Below are 18341 nucleotides of genomic sequence, written 5' to 3' on the forward strand. Positions count from 1 at the left end.
AGAAGAAAAAAGAAAAAAAGGAAGAGCGGTTTGCTTTGATATCTCTAACGTCGCAGTGCCGTACCACTGCTGCGCTTCGGTGTGAAATAGAAGGAAGGAAAGTTGGAACTTCATTTTCAATGTTACATAGTGAACATTTTCCCGTCATGTAAATGCATGTATGGTGTTAAAAGAATAATTTGCTAGTCTGAATTGCTCTTTAGAGTCCCTTTAAGTTCGCCGGTAAGGTAGAAGGAAAGTCTATATAATGTTAAAATTTCAAGTCATTACCAATAAAATAAACTTTAACGGAACAATGCACAGTAGAGCCCGGCGATCACTAAAATGTTTGAACCAGATTAACCTCCACTATAAACTGATAAATAAGTACACATATGTTCACTTTAATTCCCTTCACAATGTATCTAAAGACGAACGGAACATCTTGGACTGAGGTAGTTCGTACGAACAGCCTGTGGAGTTGAAATCGATGCTGTGGAGTATAGATAACGCTTGCTTCGTGTTTTTCATAGCCATCTAGCATCTAGTGTTTTTTTCTCTCTCTCTATTTTGGTACTTTGAACACTTCTTTAAGAAAGCTAACAACATTTACTCGAATTACCTTAGTACAGATAAATTATTTGCCCAGGCGTACATATCTTGCAAAAAAAAAAAACCCGAGCCATTCATTAACTAATTTAGCTAATCGCACTAATTACCTCCACAGTTAGCACATCTATATAATGGAAAGTTAGAGAGAATTGTTTTAAAAATTTTAGTAGCGTCTTAAAAGTTTAGTAACGCGTTTCAACATTTCAAAATTGCCTCATAGACCGAGAACACTGGCATCAAATTATTCGTTCAATTTACGTGTTTACGCACGCGGAACCACGAAGCACGAATCTCTGTCCGATTCCTCTGTGACGTTGAAGTGTGGCGTAAAATGAAGCTGCCGTCGCCCTTCCCTTTTTCCCACGAGCTTATTCCGATTGGTGCTTCTCGCAACTTCCTGCTAGTTGCACAGCCACTTTAGCATCAGGGGCGAGACAGACAGCTTTGTCGCACGATATGGCGAAGCTTCATTTTTCGCCGCTCAACTGCGTCATAGGGTGGTTGCACGGCGAGCTGCGCTTCGTGGTGGAACCTTACTTTCATGCGTGATTGCTAGGGATTTCAAACGCTCAGTGACAAATAGTAAAGGGATGTCGACTAAATCATCGCACCTGGCACCTTGGCTGCGAAACACCACAAGATAACCGGCTGCAAACCTGAAGGCTCTTGCGACGCGTGCTCCGTCTAGCCTGGATTGCAACTTCCTGTCCGGGCCTCCTTATATTGGCAGAAATGTTCCACTTATTGCCGGAACATAGGTGAAATAAGACTAACAGTAACTTGTAAATGCATGTGTAACTTGCTAATAACTTCCTCTTTCTTCCTTTCGTTTATTTGTGATGAACCTGTCGTTACGCTTCATTTATATATAGGGTGTCTCAGCTAACGTTAGCCAAGCTGTTCAACGAAAAAAATTCAGAAACACGGTGCAGTATACGAGTTTAGGATTTCCGGTTTTCATTTGTCAGAACTCTGGCGACCGAACACCGCATGCATATAATTGTGTCTTGCATCGTGTTTTTTTTTTAATCTTTGTTTTCGTTGAACAGCTTGGCTGACGTTAGGTAGAGCACACGGTTGAGAAATTATGTTGTAATGGGGTTTAGTGTCAGCATTCAACAAAGGAGCCTTGAGCGCTGTTAAAGTAGAGCTGCTAGCTGGTTAATACGTTGGGGTTCTTCAACGTTGCATCCAAATCTTGGTGAACATGTATTTTGCGTGCCGGCTCCATCTGAACGCGGCCGCCACGAACGGCAATGAACAAGTATGTTGAAGCGACTTCGACGGTCTGTTACAGGTACATGCAATTAGTGCCTCGCTGATAAACAACTTGACTTCGCGCACTGATTTAGACCAAATGCGTGCGCTGCTCGTCACACCAAGCTGAGAGCGAGCTCACTTATGAAAGAAAACCTGAGAGGTTTCTTGGAACCCGTTAGGCCTGCCACGCTCCTCTGCGGGGGCGAAGCTAGATATGTAAAAAAAAAAAAAAACTTAAGAACTCGGTAGAAGGGCACCATAAATTGAAGAAAATGTCATGGTCTTCATTTTATTTCGTAGCGTGGAGAAGACATTTTCTATTAGTGGAAGGAAAGTTTGGTCTAAAATAAAGAAAAAGAAGAAAACGCAGATCTAGAGCAACATTGGAATCTAAATGACGCGAATCTTGTTTAAGTTAGCGAGGTAGCAGAGCTTAGTGGATGACACGAGGACCGCCTCATCGCCTGTAGCTGTCTGCGTCACGAGGGAAGCATGTTGTCGAGGGAAGAATGCTAACGAAAAGTGTGTGTGTGGGGGGGGGGGGGGGGGCACATAAGTATGACAGTAAGATGGGAAGGGATGCGGGCCCAGGCCTCAAACAATATAAGAAGACGCAATGGACGAGGACAAAGACTGCATTGTGGTAGGTACACACATGTCACAGATATAATGAAGTTTGGGCCGGAGAGTCGGCGAGTGTAGCGTCGCGATAGTTCTAGCTGGTGAATCATCCGCTTCGTGGCGACTCAGGGCTCGTCGTTGATGCTCGAGTCTCCAGAGTCAGCCGGCCGGGGAACACGACAACACGTTCGGGCACCCCGTCGACGTTCCAGGAGACACGATAGTCCCAGGACTGGCTCAGTGGTCACTTGGGGCGCACTCAGAAGGAGTCCGGGCTTTCTCAGCAAGCGGCCTGGGGTACAGGCCCATTACCACCCCCGGAAAGTAACCGAGACGGCAGTTAGGGCCGGGATCACAATCCGATGGCCCGGGCACAGGCCTGCACAGAGGCCAAGACGCGGGAGGCGGACACAGCCGCCAGTGATATCTCAGGCACAAGCCTGGTCAACGGCCAAGACGGCAGGAGGCAGACGCAACTGCCGGTGATAGCCCGGCCACCAGCCGGGCCATTACCGACCTACATGGCAGGAGGCAGACACAGCTACCAATAAAGGCCCGGGCATGAGCCTGAACAGATCGGAACGGTAGAACATAGCCGGGGACAGGCGCGGCACAAGCAGAAGAGATCTCCTGCTGCCACAGGTACGGAGCCTCGTACGCCGGCGATTATTATTATTATTATTATTATTATTATTATTATTATTATTATTATTATTATTATTATTATTATTATTATTATTATTATTATTATTATTATTATTATTATTATTATTATTATTATTATTATTATTATTAAGCCTCAATTAATGGCACAAGCCCGCTGTGGGGGATAGGCCACGACGTCGCCAAAGTACCACTCGCGCACACGGCTCTTCTTTCTCCACAACAGGGACATATTCAAAATGCACAGGAATAGTTCCTACTACTGACACATATCTGAATACATTTAGGGCTTCATAATCCTTGTATGACATAACGACACATTCATTATTGGCCAAAAATGAGCACTTACCAAATGCCAAAGTTTTCAGCCCAAGTTGTATGCCATATAGGCCAGGCAGCGGCGAGCATCTGCCCTGAGTCTTGCAAACGAACTCCTACCCAAATCCGGCGTCTCTTAACAGCCTATATCCCGAGATTTATCCGAATTGTTCTTGCGCGGCCTGTGATGAGGTTGCTACTTTGCCTCAAATGCTCTGGGAGTGCGGGTCGCTGGGCCCGAAGTTCACCAAGGAAGAGTGGGACGCGCTCCTGTGAAGTCAAGTCTTCGAGGACCAAATCCTGACCATCCAGCGCGCCCGCGATCGGGCCGGCAGACTAGATCCGTCAGTCCCGTCATGGGATTAGCCGGGTGCGCGTTTTATCGCGTTTTGCTGGACCCAATCAAAGTTTATTCCCTCACTCACTCACGTATCCAGTGGCCCAAGTTGCCCATCTCTCTCGCTATATATATATATATATATATATATATATATATATATATATATATATATATATATATATATACAAGCAGTCAATGTAGTTAAGATGGCTGACCAGCAATAACACGCAGCAGCCAGCGTCTCGCGACCGTCTTCCTTTCTCTTGTTTTATCCTTCCGTAACAGGGCCCCCCGTGTGCTGAAGCGTAGTCTCGGCGCACGGTAGGAGAAGAATTGCGAGCGAAGTATGGCTTCAACCGCGAAACGTGCACGATGTCAACAGGCGTCGGAGTTGAGAATGGATCAAACTGCAACGGCGAAATCTCCTAATTGACGTCGTTAACTTGACATAGGACTTCATAAGGCCCTGTGTAGCGAGACAGAAGCTTCTGGCAGAAGCCGACCCGACGACATGGTGGCCAAAGGAGCACCGAAGCTCCTGGGGCGAACTTAACATGGCGATGGCACCAGTTGTAACGCTCTTTTTGTATATGCTGCGAGGCTAATAAACAATGTCGGGTGACTTGACGCGCCATGTGAGCGCGATCGATGACTTCACGAGCGCACTCAGTTGCAACACGTGGCACAGGATGGAAGATAGTGTCATACGGCAGTGTGGGGTCGCGTCCATACAAAACATAAACGGTGAATATCCTGCGGTGTCATGTGGAGACGAGCTATACGCGAATGTCACGTAGGCCAGCGTGTCGTCCCAGTCGGGGTGATCGCTGGAGACGTACATCGACAGCATCTCTGTGAGTGTCTGGTTGAGACGTTCCGTAAGACCGTTCGTTTGTGGGTGATAGGCGGTGGACAGCTTGTGCTCTCAGTGGCACAAGAGCGGAGGAGGTCCTCGACAACTCGAGACAAGAACGAGCAGCCACGGTCGATGCCGTGCATCGCCGATGCCGTGGCCGCTTGCGTCACTGTGGACTTTAGTCGGTACAGATGGATCAAAGTGGGCAAGTATGGGAGGTGTGGTCAGAAACCCGATGAGATCGGCGAACGCGTGAGCCTGCTCCGGGCCACATGAGAATGGCATGTTTTTCTTTATAATATCTGTCAAAGGCCGCGCAATGTCGGCGAAGTTATTGACGAAACGGCGAAAGAACACAGGCTGACGAAGCAGCCCACGGCAGAAGCAGAACGTGGCACGGGGAAACTGCGAACGGCGCGAACTTTTTCCGGATCTGGATGTACATCGGGTGCGTCGACGAGGTATCCCAACGCGCTAATCTGAGGGCGCCCGAATTGACTTTTCGTGGAGTTCAGTTGGAGGCCGGCTTTTCGGAAGACCGCTAAAATGGCAGCGAGTCGGTTAAGGGGGCTGCCGAACGTGGGAGAAAAAACAATAGCGTCGTCAAGGTAACAAAGACAGGTGGTCCATTTGTAGCCTCGATAGAAGAGAGTACAACATACGGTCAAATGTCGGAGAAGCATTGCATAGGCCAAAGGGCATGACTTTGAACTGATATAAACCATCAGGCGTGATGAAGGCCGTCTTCTCGAGGTCCATTTCATCAACTGAAATCTGCCAGTAGCCGGATCGAAAATCAATGGACGAGAAGTATTTAGATCCGTGCAAGCAGTCCAAGGCGTCATCAATGCATGGTAGTGGTTAGACGTTTTTTCGTGTCATCTTGTTTAAGTGTCGATAATCGACACAAAAACGCCAGGTACTATCCTTTCTTTTTCACAAGGACGACAGGCGAAGCCCAAGGGCTGATGGATGGTTCAACGACCCCTTTGCGGAGCATTTTGTCCCCTTCTGATTGGATGACTCTACGTTCAGCATGCGATACACGATAGGGACGCCGATGAATAGGGTTCGTGTCTCCAGTGTTTATACGGCGGTGAACAACAGATGTTTGGCCTAAAGGCCTGTCACCGAAATCAAAGGTGTCACTGTACGATTCGAGCAGGAGACGTATGTCCGTGGCCTGTGCAGAGCTGAGGTCAGGTGCAATCATTTTCGCGCAGTCATCCGTTAAGGAACCAGGGCTGTGAGCTGCAACTGGCGCTAATAAACCACTCTCGGCCTTCCCTCTCGATGTCACATTCGGAAGTACTAGAAACGCTGGCCAAGAACATGCCGGCCGGAAGCACTTGAGGACACCGGCTGAAATTCACAAGCGGTAGAACGACGTCGTTATTAGTAACCGTGTCCAGCGTATGCGGAACAGCAACGCTCCGGTTCAAAAGCATGTCGACGATGGGGCGAAGCACATATTCGCTGTCAGGAGCCTGTCGCTGTGCGGTGAAAGTCACGCAAGTGACTGCCTTGTGTGACAGACGCACATCGTGAAGCGAGCACAAGTGCGGTGGGGCGGTGCTCGGAGCATCGGCGAGTTGAGCCAGTTCCAACTGATGAACGGCGGTTGCGCAGTCGATGAGAGCAGAATGATTGGATAAAAAGTATAATCCAAGGATAACGTCGTGAGGGCAGTTGTAGATCACAGCAAAGAGAACAGAAGTAGGGCGGCCGGCTATTCTCAAACACGCAGTGCACATTCCAAGAACAACCAGCACGCCGCCGTCGGCCACACGAAGCACTCGGGCAGCTGCTGAGGGTGAAGACCTTCTCTAAGCGTCTACGTAGGCTAGCACTCATCACAGACACGTGGGCTCCAGTGTCGACGAGTGCTTGGCGAGGTACGTGGTCTATTTTAACGTCAATTACACTTCTCTGTGGGCACGTACAGAGGATTTGCGGCAGTAGTAGGGAATGCAGCACGACCTCCGAGGGCTGCGTTTCTTAGTTTTCCCGAAAGGGTGTGGCCAAAAGCAACAGGGACGAAAGGCGACGTGGCTGCACAGAACGGGAAGATGGGCGACGTGTCGGCTTTTGGCCTGCTTGAATTGTCGGCACTCTTTGATGATAGCATCAACTGTAGAGCAGCTTTTGCACATGAGCAGATTAAAGGCGTCGTCAGCAATTCCCTTAAGCACGTGCCCGATCTTCTCAGATTCTGTCAGGTCGCAATCGGCTTTACGATAAAGCGCCAGCACGTCCTGGATGTACGAGACATAGGACTCCGCGGGGGACTGGGCACGCGGGAGGCCAGTTCCTGCATTGTGGCAATTTTATGGCTGGCTGGTTTGCCAAACAATTCTGTCAACTTCTCTTTGCATTGATCCCAGGTGGTTAGCTCCTCTTCGTGGTTTTCGTACCACACCTTTGCCGTGCCTCTTAGGTAGAGCAACAGGTTAGCTAGCATTAGTGTGGGGTCCCGGCCATCTGTTGATTCTACTCACGCGTTCGTACATCGCCATCCACTCTTCAACGTCGGCGCCGTTGGTCCCGCAGAAAGTTCCAGGATCCTTGGGTGGCACAACGACAACCGAAGGTGACACAGCGACGTAGCTTGCGACGGTGACGTTGAAGGCGGCAACGACATTGATCCCGCGTGCTCACCGTCATTCATGGTGGGGACGGTGATGCAACGTCCACTGCGGAGTTCCCTTTCCAGCAGTGTTACCCAGCACCTCCCACCAATATGTTACGGGGACGTTGGGAATATAGACGGACTGTTCTTGCAATATATATATGCAAGCAGAGTCAATGTAGTTAAGGTGGCTGACCAGCAACAACACGCAGCAGCCAGCGGGATCTTCTTCCTTTCTCTTCTTTTATCCTTCAGTTACAACATATATATATATCAACGTTCAGGCATATGTTTTCACTCACGTTTCGGCTGGACAACCGACAATTCAAAGTATCATTTACAAGGCCGCGTTGCCGTATGCCACATTTTTCACAGCATAGATGTGGTCTGGCAGTATCCCCTCTATGCTACCTCTGCAATGAGCCAGAATCTATCGATCACATTTTATTGTCGCATTGACAATTTTCTACTTAACAAAAACGATGTTTAGAAATTCCGCTGGGTAATCTAGGACTGCCTTTACGCAGTACTGTTGTACTTTCACTTGAAGTAATGGTATTAGGATACAGACACAGGAGTGAGTGAGTGAGTGAGTGAGTGAGTGAGTGAGTGAGTGAGTGAGTGAGTGAGTGAGTGAGTGAGTGAGTGAGTGAGTGAGTGAGTGAGTGAGTGAGTGAGTGAGTGAGTGAGTGAGTGAGTGAGTGAGTGAGTGAGTGAGTGAGTGAGTGAGTGAGTGAGTGAGTGAGTGAGTGAGTGAGTGAGTGAGTGAGTGAGTGAGTGAGTGAGTGAGTGAGTGAGTGAGTGAGTGAGTGAGTGAGTGAGTGAGTGAGTGAGTGAGTGAGTGAGTGAGTGAGTGAGTGAGTGAGTGAGTGAGGAAACTTTATTGCAGGTCCGGCGAAGACGCGAACTCGTCGCGCACCCGGCAAGTCCAACGTCGGGACCGGCAGGTCTAGCCCACTGGCCCGGTCGCAGGCGCGCCGGATAGCCAGGATTTGCTTGTCAAGAGCGGGGCTACGCAGAAGCGAGTCCCACTCCTCCTTGATAAATTTGGGGTATGTCGACCCGCACTCCCAGAGCATGTGTGCTAGAGGGGCGGTCTGCCCGCAGGACGGGCAGGCATCGTCGCGATATATGTCGGGGTTAGCCTCGTCTAGAACGGATAGACACGGATATGTGCGGGTCTGTAGAAGTCTAAGCGAAACGGCTTGCACCCTATTCAACTTGGGGAGAGGGAGTGGAGAGAGCCTTCTAGACATGTCGAAGAATTTCATAACCTCGTTGTGAGTAGCGGGAGCGTCCCTGTGGCCGTAGGGAGGAGGGGAGTCGGCGCTCCTTACAGAGGAAGCGTGGTCGGTGAGGTCACGCGCAGCCTCGTGAGCAGACTCATTGAGGTTCGGGGGAGCACCCCCGACCGACCCTACGTGAGCGGGAAACTAGTGAATCGAACGATGCGTGAGAGCATATGGACTCGAGCCGCTAAGAAGACGAGCAGCTTCCTTGGCGATGCAACCCTTCTGAAAAGCCCTAACTGCCGTTTTGGAATCACTATAGATCTTGGACCCACGACCGTCTAGCAGGGCAAGTGTGATGGCGGCTTGCTCGGCGACTCCGGGGTCTGAAGTGCGGATCGAGGCGCTATTGTAAATCTTGCCGCTAGGGTCGACCACGATGACGGCAAAGGTCTTCCCATCGCTGTACTCCGCGGCGTCGACAAGGCTTGCTCTAATGTCTCGTTGCCTGCTCTGTTTGACGATCGCTGCTGCTCTGGCCTTGCATCTGCCCTCGTTGTGGACGGAATGGACGTCTCAGGGCACAGGCGCCACTTTGAACTTGTCTCGAATGCACCTAGGGATCAGGATACTGGCCATCGGGAATCCCGCAAGGTGGTAAACCAGCTCTTCGAGGATGCGTTTACCTGCCGCTCTGGTGGTCAGGCGAGTGAGCTGCGCGCGTTCTTGGGCTTCGGCAATCGCCTCGGCGGTGTTATGTACTCCAAGCTTGGAGAGATCCTCGGTATGGGTCCTGATGGGCAGCCCGAGAGCCCTCTTGACTACATTGCGGATGAGAGTGTTGAGCTTGTCTCGCTCCACGCTGAGGCCATTTGTGCATAGAAATCGTGTATACGTGAAGTGGCATAGTACGAAGGCATTGATCAGCCTGAGGAGATTTATTTCCTTCATGCCTCGGTGCCGGTTTGCGATTCTGCGAACGAGGAGGAAAGCGTTGTCCGTCTTTGCGATGCCCTTGCGGAGAGCCACAAAAATGTTTGCCAAGCCATTTACAATTACCTCTGTGACACAAAATTATTGCCTTAATAATATTTCCCATTTTCTATTATTTATTTATTTCTCTTTCAATAAATTATCAATATAGTAAATTCAACTAGCAAAAACATATTCACAGTAACGATTATTATTATTATTATTATTCAAAATTTAACTTAATCATTCTTTACGTCTACCCTGTGCTATAGGTATTTTAGTGTTAAGTTCATGTTACTATTTCTGTCTATGCAAGGCTGACTACGTCATTATACACTATTGTATTTCATTTATTATTAGTTTCTTTCTTATCTTCGATTATTCATATATTTTCCCTTGTTTATTTATCCTAGCATCAACCGGTTCGCGGCCTGTCCCCAGCAGTGGGTTTGTGCCGTTCAATAAGGCATCATCATCATGTTTCTTTGAGAATTGTCTTCTAATTATTCAACATAGGGGATTTGAAACAAACCGCGCTTCATAGCAGCGGGGGACATTATGTACGATAATTGTCAATGCACCAAATTAGCAGAATTTTATTAATGAACTACTTAAATAAATATTTTAGGGGGCACGTCGTAACTGAAGGAATGAAGTCAGCCAGAACTCAAAGCACAACCTTTCTTAGAAACGTTGGGCAGCCTCAGTTTCAAGAAGTACGGGCTCAAAATGTACAGTGCATCGCTGTTTCAGTTAGCAGTTTTGCGTACTGCAATTTTTTCGCCATGCAGAAACATATTAATTGGAAAAGCAATGCATATCGCAGCAGGTTCCGATTACTTGTTGCTTGAACTTGGTGCAAGGTTACAAAGAAGTTATTAGTGCTGGCTGACTTTCATCAGTTTGCTGTTACAATATATGCCCCGAAGCCTTGCCGGCCCCAGTCTGTTCTCTTTTCAGTCTCCGCTGCAATTGCTACAATGCGGGTTGATAACCGACAAGTGCACTGAGCGTACATTACATACCGTTAACGATTTACGCCAGTTTTTATACACTCACATATCGGTGTAGCAGGCAGTGAGGCTGCTAGCTGTCTTGCACGCGAGGAGGAGTTGGAGGAGACAACAGAGAAGGCTCCTCAGGACGCAAACAGAGTTATCAAAGAGGCTATCTTAATACCCAAACTCACTCAATCCGCACGGCTTTCCACACTCCTTTCCGTATTCGTGCGTGCGTGCGTGCAGAAAACTGTGCATGTCGCACACGGGTGCACAAATTTCGTTTTACACTGGGTCCGCCCGAGCCACGTGATCCGAAATTTGTGCATCTGTGTGCGACATGTGCAGTTTTCCGCATGGCCGCATGCTTGAGGAAGACATGCGAGAAGCGGTGCGGATTGAGCGAATTTGAACCCTTAAGCCACTTCGACTCATTATGGTCTTTATCGTACCAACCTTGTGTGACTGAAGGATTTAACAAAATTGAAGCCTTCCTCCTTCATGGCATGCGCACAGGGTCAGTGCAAATTTCAGCGTGGCGCTGCAAGACAGTACTTAGTGCGTCATAGTCGTGAGGGCACTTTCAAGCTCATCCTTATATTTGCGATATTTTCCTGGATTTGAAACATGACTTGAAGTACCCCTACTTGTCGCTGAGCTAGCTGGTCGCGACTGACGCCTTTTCCTGTCTTGGTCTCTACTTCACCTTGTTTCGCGTCCTGTTACACCAGAATACAGACGCAGAGTGTTAGTAAATTAACCGAAGCGCAGAACGTTGCCGCACACAAGCGCACGTGACAATACGTGTTCTCGTGAACACACTAGGATACTTAAGAGGAAAGTGTTCCGGCTCCTCCTCAACGCTGCGGCTACGCGCTGAACATCACCCGCACCCGTGCCACTGCCGGCTCGACGGAGCTCACCCGCCATCCGCCACGCCCTGCACTCGTGGCGTGTCTCCTGCGCGACAGCCGCGTCGCCCGCTTTCACCGGCCCAACTGGAGCGTGCGCACCTCTGTCGCGGCAGTGTTGGTTCTTTCGAGGATTCCTTACTTTCGGAGTTATGCGCTCCAGAAAATCGCGGCGAGGGAGACGGCCACTCAGCGCATGCAAGCAAGCGCGGAAGAAAGCGTCGCGAAGGCGGCCCCGTCGCGCTGTTTCGGCCTCGCTGGACGTGAATGGGACGAAGTGCGCGTGCGCGAACGCGTGCACACGCTACACGACGCGCGCTCGGTGTCCGTAGCACGCCAGACACAGCTCCGCTCGCAAAACAAAAGAAAAGAAAGAAAGGGAGAAAAGCCATGTCGTGCACACGCGTGCCCGCTTCTGGTGACAATGGCTCGAGGACACCACTATCATTCAAAGACCCAAAGAGTAAGCATGCGCGGCACCGTGGGCACGGTTTGTGTATGTACACTGTGTCGAAGCGCTATACCCTGCTGGCGCATATATAGAGGCGAGAGCGCAGCAGCGACGTACGCCCCGGCGCCTGGACGGTCACCGTCTGTCCCCTGCAAACAGTTATCGCAAAGCGCTGCTTCCCTTCTGTATATAGGAAACTTGCGTACACGACTCTGTTTGAAAGTGGCGTTGGCCTCGATGCTGTCAAGTGCCGCCACCACGGGAAGCGAAAAGTTTTGCTCTTGGGAGCAAAAAACATCAATGATGCGCGCCAAAACGGAAAAAAAAAGAAGTCACAGCCCTCGCGATACCAATGCTCCATGTATCCGCGTTCGGAGACGAAGTTTTTTGCCGAATGCAAATAAAAAAAATACGACATATCCAGCAAGCTTGATGGAATCAACGTTAGGCGAAGCTTTCATGAAACGTTTCAATCAAATAGCATATGCATGGAGACAGATGATGCATGCAATCTTATCTTATGTCTGAGTACGCTCAAGGTCGTTCAGGTTCTCCTATCAAGTAAAAATGTTTACACCCATAAGGATGTTTTCTTGTCGAACTGGTACCACCCTTACCATTAGGGCCTTGCAAAAATTTATAGAGGACGACAACGGAGCTGACGTGCGATGACAAAAGACGTAGTTGAAAACTATGCAGTCATTCTGGTAGCCTTGGGCACACAGAAATATCTGACAAGAAAATTTCACAGGGAGGAATATGATGCTCTCCTGTCGGATATTTCTGTGCGCCAAAGGCTGTCGGAATGATTACGCAGTTTTGAACTACGTCTTTTGTCATCGCACGTCTAGTTAGAGCTCCGTTGTCGCCCTCTATAAATTTTTGTAAGACCCTAATGGTAAAGGGTCTTACAAAAACCAGTACCAGTACGACAAGAAAACACCCTTAAGGTTGTGAACATTTGTACAGCATATCGCAAGAGTTTTGTGCCATTTGGCTGCGCGGTGGTGCTCATCTAACTGTTTATCGTGTTTATCTGCTCATCTAAGTGTTTATTCTGCACCGCATTTATTTACAGCATAGCCATTACGTGCCTGCCAGGCAGGACGGCAAGACGCGGCGACTCCCACCAAGCGACCCACGCGACCGCTGATTACATTATATTCGGGATCCGCCCATGGGCTTTACTCAACGACAAAGCGATCGAGCAGACGTGCCAACACCCCGAAGGGAAGGCGTTTAAATCTTAGCTTTATTACACGATTTCGATGCGTCTACTATATATATATATATATATATATATATATATATATATATATATATATATATATATATATATATATATATATATATATATATATATATATATATATGTTCTGGGGTTTTACGTGCCAAAACCACTTCCTTATTATGAGGCACGCCGCAGTGGGAAAATCCGGAAATTTAGACCACCTGGGGTCCTTTAACGTGCACTTAAATCTAAGCACCACGAGTGTTTTCGCATTTCGCCCCCATCGAAATGCGGCCGCCGCGGCCAGGATACGATCCCGCGCCCTAGTGCTCAGCAGCCCAACACCATAGCCACTGAGCAACTAAGTCGGATATATATATATATATATATATATATATATATATATATATATATATATATATATGAGTGAGTGTATTTGTGTGTTTGTGTGTGTGTGTGTGTGTGTGTGTGTGTGTGTGTGTGTGTGTGTGTGTGTGTGTGTGTGTGTGTGTGTGTGTGTGTGTGTGTGTGTGTGTGTGTGTGTGTGTGTGTGTGTGAACACCTTCGTTGCACAAAATGTGTTTACTAAATCAGAACTTTGTTATAATTGAATTTTCCCTCAAAACTACCGATGAAGAACGGAAGGCGCGGACGAAACGCTCTATCACCAACAATGATGCCCATGACGCTTTATGGCAGAAATCGGTGAATTGCGCAAGCTTCAGTACTGTAAACCGGATAACCGAACTATCGAAGTTCGTCAAGCTGTTGACGTGGTCGTATTAAATTAATGACTTAGTGAACTGCATACGAAAACTCGAAACTGGTCTTGTTTCGTGTATGGCCCTCAGGACATACGTTCAGAAATAAAACTGTTTCCTCGATTAATGTTTTCGCATTGTTTAATTGCTGCTTGCCACTGAGCAGATATTTTTTTGCAAGGTCAACGTAGTTATGCTGCTGTCGCCTGCCGACGGCTATATGCCATGCCTCCTCTGTTTTACTGTTGATCTCTGCATGACCATCTTCCCTCTCGCTCCCTCCTTGTACCGCATAACTGCGCAGAAATTACAGGCCTTCCCGCAAGGAGCTTTTTTCGTAGAAGACTTGTAACAGTTGTGAGTTGTTACTGTCGTTGTTTCTGACATTGCTGCACACGCTCGGCTTAAAACGAACGACCTTCAAGAAGTTCCCCCGGAGACGCCTCCAAGCAGACCCGCGCACGCATTATACACTCCTGAAAGAAATGGGGACGAATTCACGAAGCTTTTGTTAGCAAGAGCTGCCTGTCTTTGGCGCTGGCCGCCTTGGTTAATAATACGCGCGCTATAACAACTGGCCGGCGCATGCTCTTGCGAACCGTTCTGTAGCGTGCAAACTGCTTTATCAGTAAGGGCCCTGCCTTGTTTTTTTTTTCTTTGCGTTTTTCTTCGGTGTTTGTTCGCTTCCTTCTATCACCTCCATCTTAATTTGCAGTGGCGCGCTGCTACAGATGGGCCTCGGCGCTTCCATTGTGTCTGAAGTGGCAGCAGCCATCGCGACTTACTTGAAAGCGCCTGATCGCCGCCGCCTCTTTGGCCACATTCCAGCAAGGCTCCGCGAGCCGCCGCAGATGGGAGCGCTACTACAGGCCGGAGATCTCAAAATCACGAGCAAGCGGGGTCACGGCCGCGCTGCAGTCACGACTCTCAGTCGCCGCGATGGCTGTCACACACCCGGCGCGCCGACTCGCTCGTCGGCGGCGCCGTTTCCTTCCGTGGTCCGGCTCGGTCCCTCTAACCTAACTTGACTTCTTTTAGGTTTTTTTTGTTTTTTTAGTGGCACGTGCATCGAGTGACACTCTTGCTTCTTGCGCACCACTTCCGGTTCACCTCCCGAGACGACTGGAGACGAAATTCAAAATAAATCAGAAAAACATAGAAGAGAGTAGTAGAGTACAAACTTCATGGGTTTCATTATAGATATATCAGAGCATAAGTTATAGTTACAAGTTGAGTTACTGAAGTGTCTGGAATAACTAGAATTAATTAAGAATCACTGCTTACCGCACACCAAAGCACAGAACCGTAGACTTTAGAGACCCGCCACGGGAGCACGACTTTGGCTAAATTCCTGCAAACCCGGATGTAGAAAGCGGAATTAATGACGCCACTAATGAGGTCACACAGAAGACTGTGGGATGATATTCAACCGGCTAATTAATGAAATACCGTTGCCTGGCATAGACTGAACATCTGTCTAGCAAAGTGGATGTTGACGTCACTCCCTCCTCTGTCGCTTCTCCTCTCCCGGCGCTCACCTGCTCGCCCACTTGTTCGCCACAGCTGCGCGCGCGCGCTGGTTATATTCTCTGACGTCAGCGCCGGAGAGGGCGCGTAAGGTGCGCTTCTTGCGCCGCTCGCTAGGGGGCTACGCCCCGCCAGGTGGCGCGTGCTGCGCTTCGTCCTTAAAGCCCTTCAATTTGTCAATATATATACATATATGCATTCCAATTATGTGGACATTGGTTATACAGTAACATCCTCCATGCTGCTTTTCTTTTTCTATATTCGCATTCACAGTCAGGATTACACCAGGAGGAATAAGTACCACCTTTAGTTGACTGCATACCGAATCTGAATTTTTATAACTGTCACTTACAACGTGACACAAATTAAGTGCCTTTAATTCGTCACTTTGTCCCACATATTACATTACAACTGAACGCAATGAATCTTGGAATTTGCTATAATTAACCTAGGGGCGGACATACTTATTGAACAAATTAATTTGGTACTCGATTTCCAAAATTATTGGAAGATGGTCGCTGTTTGCGGCCGAGGTGATAGCAGACCAGGACAGAATGACACAACCGGGAACAGGAAAAAGTTAAGTTTAGCACCGAACGTGACTTTGCGGATACATAAGTTGGGGTTCTCAAATTTATACAATGAAGGTAATTTGACGAAGTCCAATCTAACAATAGTTTACCACAAGAATTGGACCAATAGCCCAATGATACGTGGTGCGAAAATAAATCACCAGTTATGATTACATTCTTTCTGCATGCTGCAACCATGGCATCAAGAGAACCTGCATTCATAACTCCTGTAGGAAAATAAACAATGAGTATCGAAAATGGGGCACATCCAGGTTTCATTACATCCGATGCTAGAATCTCACTTGCCGCAGAGAGTGACTGGTGACTAACCTTAGCGCTATGACAAATTTTCGATAAGATGAAGAATGCTAAAGCCCCTCTATGAGAAGGGCGATCCAGACGAAAACTACGATAATTCTTTAAATGAAAACTCTTTTTTTGGATAACCACGTTTCTTGAAAAATAATCAAATCAGGAGAAAGTTTTTCACAAAGGTACAACAAATCAGTGACTGCAGCAAAAATGGAAGGACAGATGCATTGCAGCACTTTCAAGAGGACTATGTTAAAATATACCGGCATTATTAACTGCCGCCTGTAGAATACTGTCTTTTAGGAAATCATGCTTTGATAGGTTGTCATTTTGATTCTTTTTAACCTTTAGTTTATAAAGCATAGTAGTGTTCGGGGAGTGCGGAGAAGCACGATGTTTACACGTTCGAGTATCCAAATCCATGTTCTCAATGCTTTCTGAACCGGACTCGCAAGTCTTACCACCCTCGCGTTCGACATGAGATGCGGAAGGTTCAGCGTCGTCAGCACTGCGGTGCGAGGCGTCTGCCAATAGATCTTTGTCTATATTCTCACGAGAAACTATAATCCCCGAAGCAACACTTGGTCGCGCAGTAACCTGCAAAAATTGTGACATGTGAGCAGTGAAAACTTGCCCAATGGTCTCTGAAAGGTTCGAAAAAACGCTGTAAATGGCTTTTTCCACAGCTTTCTACATAGCAGCAGCTACAACATTACTAAGAGATGCAACCACAGCTTTTGAGTGACGAGCAGAAGCTTCAGCGTACCCACATGACTTCTCTAATACAATAGCCCGAGCCTCACGACGTGAACATCGCTTACGTTCTATAATTTGTAGAATTCGAAGCTTTTGGTCTCTCGCAGTACATTTCGAACAGTCCGCAGGGTGGGAACCTTCGCACAAACAGCGTCGCTCTCTTCGAGAGGTACACGTATCTGCATCGTTTCGGCAATTAGGATCTAATCTACATCCCTTAATGCTATATCCATATCGCCAACACTGAACGCATTGCAGTGGGTGAGGAGGAAGTGCTTCGACCCTGTACATTAAAGGGCACGCCTTGATCCCTGACGGCCTAGTTGCGCCTGCAAAAGTGACAATGGCAGACTCTGCGGGGACTCTTTGATACTGATAAACTCGTGAACACTGGTAGACGGATATGGCGCCTTCAGTGGAAAACATCTACAGCAACGCAGAAGCACACAGACTCGCGACAACTCCGCTAACTAGCTCCTTTACGCAAGCTAGATTAGCAGGAATAAAGGGGCTCACCGGGTGATTTGCGAACATTCCACACTTTAGAAGGTCGGAGACAAAAGTCTGGTCCGGCGAACAACATAGAATGCCGCCTCTGCCATATTGTCGAACATCGGTTGTGCTCTGGAAGCGCGGAGTAGCTTTCCGTAGCTCTTCTTGAATTGCCTTTGGATCCTTCACGCGGATTAATCCGCCCGTGGGTCGGCACTAGGGCTGCTTGAACGCTGTGAACGCCACTGTGCAGGAAAGCCTCTGTATGGATATCATTAGTGGGAAGGGAAGCCGTCGAGAGGAAAGACCACTGGCAGGGAGAAAAAAAAGAGTCATTAGGAACTCATAATGACATCAACCAGATTATAAAAGGAAAGTACTAAACAAAACTAAGGAAAAAATAAGTCGCCCGATACTTGAGCGATATACCCCGCAACACGAGGACTGGCGAGAGCTTGCTTGCTTGCTTTCTTGCTCCTCATCTGTGGCGCTTACCCACTACGGGGGATTACCAATAAGCTGGCGTTTAAAAGATAAAGGGAAGGGGAGAGAGAAAGGCCTAAGCAGAAAGGTAAATCAGGGTGAAGTATAACGTTCTTGTTAACTATAATATAGATTTACGTGGCTGATACGGAAATAAAGATGTTTGTAATTATATATAAACAGCAAATTTTGTGTTCCTTTTTGTGTGGTAGTATAGAATGATTTCGAAGACACAATCAGCGATTTAATGATCTATCCAATTATTTATATCGAGAATTAACATGGTAGCATTTCTTGTGCCACAGAAATAGCTGCAAATGGCAATGCAGATGCCCCGAATGAAGAAGCCCCGAAGGAGAGAATATTTT

The 18341-nt window shown here is 47.9% G+C and overlaps 1 long non-coding RNA gene across 2 annotated transcripts; it reads right to left on the minus strand.

Annotated features, from left to right (window-relative positions):
* Positions 1 to 2114: 2114 nt before the first annotated feature.
* LOC135899308 (uncharacterized) lies at positions 2115 to 17987 on the minus strand. Of its 2 annotated transcripts, none has more exons than XR_010563586.2 (4): positions 17907 to 17987; positions 17515 to 17800; positions 15116 to 15182; positions 2115 to 2851 (listed from the first exon to the last, which is right to left on the minus strand). It is a non-coding gene; the product is annotated as an uncharacterized lncRNA (long non-coding RNA). The 2 variants fall into 2 exon arrangements; XR_010563587.2 differs by having other exon boundaries at positions 17920 to 17964.
* Positions 17988 to 18341: the final 354 nt, after the last annotated feature.

The sequence above is a fragment of the Dermacentor albipictus genome, chromosome 1 (genome assembly GCF_038994185.2).
Source record: "Dermacentor albipictus isolate Rhodes 1998 colony chromosome 1, USDA_Dalb.pri_finalv2, whole genome shotgun sequence".
NCBI classification, from domain to species: Eukaryota; Metazoa; Arthropoda; class Arachnida; order Ixodida; family Ixodidae; genus Dermacentor; species Dermacentor albipictus.